Source organism: Cryptomeria japonica, chromosome 5 (genome assembly GCF_030272615.1).
Source record: "Cryptomeria japonica chromosome 5, Sugi_1.0, whole genome shotgun sequence".
NCBI lineage: Eukaryota > Viridiplantae > Streptophyta > Pinopsida > Cupressales > Cupressaceae > Cryptomeria > Cryptomeria japonica.
In genome coordinates, this window is record NC_081409.1 from 20281557 (window position 1) to 20290435 (window position 8879).

Genomic DNA, 8879 nt, shown 5'->3' on the forward strand with positions numbered 1-8879 from the left:
CTGTCACTTGGCAGAAGACCAGAAATGGTAAAAAGGTAAATTAGGGTTTATGTCGTAATAGAGGAGCATTAATGGCAGTAGGTGAGAGACATGTATAAAAGCATATTTCAAATAATTTCTCACTATCTATTTTTGAGCGAAGAAAAGGTGATTTGAGCTAAGATTTCAAGAAATTGAATAATCTTGAAGGAGATTCAAATTCAGTTTGCAAACGGTCAAGTGGAGAACACAAAGCGGTGATTCGGCAACCGACGGAGTGTGGAGTGAAGGAGAATCAGGAAGCCCTAAATTCGCGTTTTAAAGGTATTTTTTGTGTTCTCAAAATACTCTACAATGGCTTCCGCATCTCATACCAGTTCTAGTACATCCATTGAGTCAGAAAATTTCATTCAAAGGAAGTCAAAGTATAATGCCTTATCACAAGTTCTGGCTAGAGTAATAGTAGAAGAGGCAATTTCGGACTATATTGATTTCAAAATACAAGACCTAGGGTCTTTAGCTATTCACACCCAGTTAGGTTTCTTTTGCAGCAAGGACAAGAAAATCAAACCGGAATATACTATCTTAGAGAAGAAGAAACTCCACAATGTTGTATACTTTCTAGAAGACTTTACGGAGGATCATACTAGGATATTTTAAGCAGAGTCCATGGTGACAAGATGTACCTAGAAAGGATGCATGATATCACGCCATAGGAAATTTATGCAGTCACCAGTTTCTGCAACACAGGGGAAGTGCCAGCCCTAAGAATGGTAAGCAAAACGGAAATGGCCAAGCTCACTGGTTCAACAAGCGACTCATGAGGTGTGAGAGTTAATCCTATCAAGGATGATCTGGTGAAGTATGCCTACATGGTGATAGGCTACAGAACATTCTCAGCCAGTAGGATTAATTCTGTATCTATTGCAGTGGTAAACGCCGCTTACCAGATGATTAAAGAGGATGCATCATTTGACCTATGCACCGGTATGTAGAGGCAACTCCTGTCTAATCTGAAGTCGATTAAATAGGATAATGCACTGAGATTCAAGTTCAGACAACTATTGGTTGGGTTTTTCTTCTATTTCCAAGGCTACTTTCCTGGAGTAGGAGATGTCCAGTGGTCTCCTGACCAACCGATAACCAAGCAGATCAAGGAAAGCATTCAAGCTATCGGAACTAGTTACCCTGATGTGTTGAACAAATATTTTGATGAGTTCAGATAGAAGATGAGCCAAAGGATGAGGATCTCAGGTGATATTGTTAAGAAATATGAAGATGACATTTGTTTCACCATCCGGGTGGACAAATGCTTAATGGAGGCTATTGAGCCTAGAATGGAAGAAGTGGAGCCAATGGGCTATGAGGTGATGTATGATATGCTGGAAAGGTATGCCTCAACCCTTATTGCCTCACCTCTTGATCCCAAGGCAAAGAGGACATGAACCTATCTGGAGAGGATTGCACTGGCCGAGGAACCCTCTATTAAGAAAGGAAAAGAACAGATAGCAAAGAAAGCAAAGGCAGTGCCTGCAGCATCAGCTTTGGCTACTACTGCAACTCCAAGAGTGACCAAGTGGTCGCCTGCAAAGAAGAAACCAGAAGTGGCACCGGCAAAAGTCTTTGAAAGAAAATGAAAGACTAAGTCAAATGAACTGGACTCTGAAGAAACTGAGTCTGATGAAATGCCAAAGAAGGCCAGATAGACAAAGAAGATGAAGAAGAATGAACCGGCAGCATCTGCACCGATAAATATAGATATCTCCTCATATAAACCTTTGACACATTATCAAAGGACAATAAAGAATATTAGGAGAAAATTATTGCATGATTTAGTAGATTATTATGATGATTTTAATGGTGAGGAGAAAGATGAAGTACTACAGGAGATTATTATTTATTTGTGTAAAAATGACCTGTCACCATCAGAGATTAAATCTCAGACATCAGATTCATTATATGCTTCCCTCTAATAGCCAAAGTCTACATTATATGATTCATTATATGATTTATTTAATTAGACTGGACAATTTTGGGTGTCTACATTTTGCCCCTCTTTGAGACAATGCGGCTTGTCGCGTTGTTTCAAAGAAGATAAGATGAACTGATACAAAGTTGCCCCAAGATGGGAATGATATGCCCCCTTGAGAGATTGGATGAAAATGTGTGAAAAGACCATAGACAATCTCTTGATAAGAAAGAAAGGCTAGAATGGACTGACTAGATGGAGTGAGAAAGTCACGGGATAATGAAGACTGACACAGGAGACTAGGGCTAGGGTAGTCTATAAGATAGACCACGAGGAGAAAAAATCCTCATTGTCATCCACACATCCAAGAGATCAAAGTGCAGAGTGAGATAGAGTAGCAACAGTCAGCAGCGATGGGAATGGCTCACAAATTTGATCGTGTTCGCCGATTTCAAAGGCCAGCAGAGGCAGGAGAGCTAGTAAGTAACACAAAACTTTCTTGTAATTTTATGCATTTATTGTTGTCATTAATGCATGCTAGGTAATGTAATAAATGCACGTTTATGTCAGGAAAGCGTGTTTGTGTCCAAAAATGTGAATTTGTGTCTTCTAGGTCAAATCGGTAGTTCTGTGATGAACATACGCTGTCGATTGGATAAGCTGCTGAGAGGATACACTCAAGCAGGTACTCTAGGGAAGACTAAGATAACAAATAGGGCTAGGATTGACAATTCTATGATAGAACATATGTTGCCAATTAGGAAACTTCTCAAGAGGATTCACTCAAGTAGAGGCCCTAGGATAGGATAGATCAAGGCACTTTGTGATGAACAGTGAGTACTAAGATATAGTACTTTGTGATGAATAGGGAGTACTAAAATATGAGCAGCACTTTGTGATGAACAGTGAGTGCAAATGTGAGCAACACTTTGTGATGAACAGGGAGTGCCAAACACATAGTACTTTGTGATGAACAAGGAGTACCACTAGGATAGAAGCAACACTTTGTGATGAACAGTGAGTGTCACTAGGACTGAGATGATTGATTTGTGTGACTACAGGAGTATTTGCCTATGCTAGAGTCATGGGAGAGATTCCCATCGACTCAGAGGTTGTGACCTGACTTGACAGCTGAGGACCAAGCTGCGATTGAGGCTATGGGATTGAGACATATTCTGTATGTGCCTAAGTTTCGGGCAAACATGGGATTGTTGACTACACTGGCGGAGAGGTGGCACTCTAAGACTTGCACTTTTCATTTGCTGATGGGAGATGACAGTCACCCTGGAGGATGTATACAAGATTCTGTGGATATCGATCGATGGGGAGCTGATTCCATATGATCGAGATGGAGACAGGGATGCCCTTAGACGAGTGTTCTAGGATCCAGGACTAGAGATGAGGGTGGGACATGTGGCATGGGATACCATGACATGGACAGGATTATCACTACCAATAGTGTTGGCAGGAGTTATCAGTGGGTTCCTTTGTCCGGATAGGGCAACACGAGGGGTGGTTGTAGAGGACATAGGGGCCAGGAGAGATGATCTTGGGGTGGGTCATTCTAGGGCTCAATTTTCATTAAGGCCAGCTGGCTCTGAGGGAGGGAGTTCATCATAGCCATAGAGGGCTCCCTATGTATCAGTATTGTACCATTTTTGTATGATGATGTAGACACCTGTGGGTGATTGTAGCCATATGATTTTGACATCATTGTATCATGACACTTTATATATATATATGAGATGATTCATCTTTGCAGCAGCTATATGCATGTGTACCTATGTGATGAGATGTTCTTATGTGATGCTTATGATATGGATGCAAATATGTATATGATGCAATGCAATATTTTATTTTTTGTTTCTTTTATGTTTTATATGTGTATGCCAATGTGAATGTATGAAATGCAGATGAATATGATAATGCAAATGATTATTTACATGATGAAGATGTGAAATGTGCTAACATGTGTTGTGTGCAGGATGTGATGCAATTGTGATATCTATATGTATGTATGAAATGCTTATATGTGGTAATGCAGGTGAAAACTACATGAAATGCAAATGTTTTTGGTGTGTCATTATACTCAGTCATGTGATAGCAGGCTACATAGACTCGAGAAGGATGATGGAAGTCAATCAAGAAAGGGGGATGAAAGATAGAAGATATGAAAGTGAAAGAGCTTCTTGTGCGTTATTATCATTGAGATTTATTATGGCAAGTAGGTTATTACAATCGAGGCATATGTTCAACCCAAAAAGTCATTGTACCTGTTTGCATGGAGATGAGACAGTCACAAACAAGGAATGCCCCAATTCATACTAGACTCTCAGTGCCCTCATATCCTTGGACAAGTCATAGCATTACTAATAGACAATCCACAGACAACAAATACAAATAGGTGATGATACCCCATCCTTGCCTTTCTAGTCAAAGACATCCTGGAGATAAAATCTCTAGTCAGAGACATCCCAGAAAAGCTAAAAGACATGTCTCCAGAAAGATAAAATCAAAATAAAACCAAGACTTGACACCAACATCCACTGTAGTCCTCAAATTTAGTGTCTCTTGTCACTTGTATAAGTCTTATTTGGTTGTGGTCACAATGTTTACTTTCACAGAAAGGATAGATAGCACTAAACCATATGTTGTCTGAGTCTGTTGAAAGATTTGATTTGTTGAAGCCCATTGTTGTTGTTGTGTCTCATCTAAAACTGACTGAATCCATGAAACTGATACTTTATTGTGGAGAAGATAGAACTTTATTGTGGATTTGTGATGCAAGTGTTGCTTTATTGTGGATTGTGCGTAGATAGACTGAAGGAAGCTGGAAGAAACTGTACTCCTTGAAACATGTGATGTTCTCAGTTCCACACCCATCACTAGATGTAGGATTTTCCTTAGCCACAAATAGGATCTAATTTATTATGGATGGAAAGGGAGGTGAAAAGGGAGGTTTATTATGAATGGCTAACCAATCTTGGGTAGATCAATAACAAACCATGATGGGAATGGGTAAGTTTATCATGAACGAATAGGTTGTGAGTGTGTGCAAAGTGAAAGGATGAAAGTGAATCCTGAAGAAGGGAGGAGCAATGTCTCTACACATGGCGCTGATGACCCAGTTTTCACCATGGTACTTGCCCAGGGCGCCACCGAAGTGGTTTTCACCATTGGACAAAATGTTTTTCTTTACTTTTTTGATTTTTCAATTTTTTTGTGTCACAAGGCGCCTGTTTGCCAGGTTTTCACCAAGTAACGATTTTTGATGTTTTATGATTTTTTTTGTATTTTTGAATTTTTTGATTTTTTTTGTATTTTTAAAATTTTTTATTTTTTTGTATTTTTGAAATTTTTGATTTTTTTGTATTTTTTGAATTAGGATATTCCAAAGAGCTATGTGTAGAACCTGCAAAGGTGCATGCTATTGATAGGATCCTCCAAAGGTTCACCTTCTATAGTTGAGAGCTGATATGCCCCAGATCCATATGCTACTATAATGATGTAAGGACCAAGCCAATTTGGTTTGAACTTGCCCTTCTTCTCTCTGTCTTGCTGATTTTTGGGATTTTCTCTGAGAACTAAGTCCCCTACCTCAAATGTGTGAGGCTTGACTTTGTGATTGTAGCTGCATTGTTCCTTGACTGAATGATGTGTAGCTCGAGTGACTGTCTTCCTTGATAAAGGAATTGAGATAGAATTACTAGTGTGTGGAATACGTAGGCCCGTATGCGTGTCACCTGAAGAAGTTTGGGCATCCTTGATAACAAAGTCCTTTGAGTAAGCTCCATTAAAGGTCCATGATGTATCGCCAGAAGGGAAAGGATGTGTGGAACAAGTGGATGAGTGATGAAGGCTTATGATTGTGAAAAGAAGTGAAAGTAGGATAGCATGATGGAGACTTAGGATCAACAAGTATGCTTTTTGGTTTAAAATTTTAGAACTTTTGCCCCCAGTTATTTTGATATTAGGGGAGATCAACTCTTGCTCTTTTTGCTTCATACGATTTTTATCCTTGACTTTGATTTTTTCAAAGTCCAGTAGCTTTTGATTTTGATTTGGACTAAAGGACTTTTCTTTAGTTTTGACTTTTAGTTTTTTCTGTTCATAGCTTGATTTTTCACCCCCAATGAGTAAGGGCTTTTGTGATTCTTGTTGATCCAAGTTTGGGAGAGGAATAGAAATGGAATGATTGGATGAAATGGTAAGGCTATGTGAGTTCTTAAGAGGGTTGGCGATACGCTCAATAGATTCTTTGTTGGAACCACTCTTAGGACTATTGATATCAAGAGTTGCTTGCACCACTAAAGGAGATTTGCATTTAGACTTAGTAGCCACAACACTAGGTGGTTCACACCCAATTCCCTACAAATTGTTTATAGATTGTTCCTATCCATTGAATACCTTAGGAGATAATGGGATTTGATCAACATGAAAGATATACTCACCACATCCCATGTCTTTAATCTTAAAATTTTCTTTGATCTCTGCTTGTTTTGATGTAGAAGCTTTCAATGATTCTGGATCCACACATGCTGATGAAGGAATAGCCTCTCGATTAGCTGGAATTGTTATTTATGATTTAGGTCGTAGATTATTGCAATATATGAATGGGTTAGGATCATCTTTGATGGTCACTTCAACTCCATTGTGTGGGAACTTGATACATCGATGATATGTAGATGGGATTGTGCTCATCTCATGAATCCATGGACGTCCCAAGAGTATGTTGTATGTGAGATCTAGATCAAGGACTTGACAAACCACATCCTTCATAACTAGCCCTACTCTTAGAGGTAATGTGACTGTGCCTTTGGATGAACACTCTTCATCATCATATGCCTTGATGGTAATTTTGTTTTTAGAATTCACAGCTTTATCAGAATATCCCAATTCTTTAATAATGCTCAATGTACAAATGTTTAGACCTGCTCCTCCATCTATCAGGACTCATTTGATTCTATGTTTGTGTATGAAGGCTTCAATGTGTAAAGGTGCATTATGTGGCTGACTTATAGAGGCATCATCGGCTTCTGTGAATGTAGGGAGTGTGGAAAGGAAAGGTATCCCACCATGGCTTGAAACCGGTCCACATTTAGATCAGTAGGAACGACAGTTTCTCTCAAGATTTTGTCAAGAATGGATTTATGTGCGGGGGATATGCGTAGGAGCTCAAGAATTGAGATGAGCGCGGGTGTCTTCCCTAATTGTTCTATAAGGTCATACTTAGGTTTTGTTGATGAGGAAGTGGTGTTCTTGGCTGGAGCACCTTGCAAAGTGATTCTACCTCGACGGGTTGTAACATGACATTTAGAGGTAGGTTCGGAAGAAGATCCAACACCTTTTAAGACAATCTTGGGTCTCTAGGTAGAATTCTCAAGGGTTTTGTCCTTGATGATAATGGTAGAGACATAATTGTCCATCGAGATGTGATTGATGGTTGAATCATAGTTATAAGATGCTCTGGTATAGTTGGTTTGATCATCTATGACTTTAGCTTTTCCTTTGTCATGTTTTGGGAATGGTTCCTTAAACATCTCATGTTCTTGATTGGTTGAGTGCCCTTCAATCTCAATGTCACCCCTATGAATGAGATCTTGTATGATGTTCTTCAGTCGATGGCAATTTCCTATCTTATGACCCTTGCTCTTATGAAATTCACAATATTCATCATCATTCCACCAATTTGGTTTGACCTTTGGTTCATATGGAGGAAAATCTGGAACTGTGATTACTTTGTTTGCAACTAGCTTCTTGAAAACTGACTCGAGTGGTTCTCCCAATGGAGTGTACTTCCTTCATGATTTAGAAGTTGTTTGAGTATTCACCTGATTTGATCCAAAAAAAATGAATTTGGGTCCCATTGTATTGGCATCAACAACACCATCATTGACTGTGTTCTTGTATTTATTCCAAAATCTTGGCTTGTCTTTTCCTTTAAAGTCATCTTTATTTTCCTTGAATATCTTAATGACTCCTTGTTCAATTAGGACCTTTTCTGTCACTAAGCCTTTTTCAATGACGTCCTTGAAGGTGGACAAACAAGCTTTCCTTAGATCATAGCCAATGTCTTTGTTAACATTTTGGGTGAACATTTCTGCTATTTGTTTTTGTGGAATTTCACAAGAGCATCTACTGGCTAGATTCCTCCATCTTTGTAAAAATGATGCAAAAGACTCTCCCTCTTTTTGCTTAGTGTTGTACAAAGTAGTGACTGATATGTCTATCTCTATATTGTAGGAGAAATGTTGAATAAATGCCTCTGCTAAGTCACCCCATGTCTTAATACTAGAAGGAAGTTGGGAGAACCATTCCATAGCTTGATCACCTAGGCTTTGTGGGAATAATCTCATCAAATATGTCTCTTCTGAAGCTACCTCAATGCAAGCTTTGAAAAACTGTCTTATGTGTGCCTTAGGATCCCCTTTTCCTCTATACTTATCAAACTTAGGTGTCACAAAGTATGTAGGAAAAGGAGGCATTGGAATACTCTTGTCAAATGGATAAGGACATATGTCTCTCATTGTGTATGTTGGCTTCAGTGTATTTATGTCCTCCATTTTCTTTTGTAAGTCCCTGATTTGTTGCTCCAAATTGTTCTTAGGTGGAGATCGACTTCTTGGACCATACCCCATGCCTGAACTGTTGGGTGGTGGAGGAACATGTTGCATATATGGATGATATTGATCATACACATGTTCATATGGAGGAGGTCTATAGTGATGCTGCATATGAGGACCACTTGGTATAGAGTCATGATAAGGAATGGAATATCTATTTTGTCCATGTATACCATACTCTACAGGCATGTCATGAGTTTGTTCTAGTTTCTTGCCCCCAAATTTGACATGGGGTTTCCTTGTGTCCAAAATTTGAGCATGCCTTTGAATATCCAATTGCTTTGGTGGTTGATCCTTAGCATTGGTAT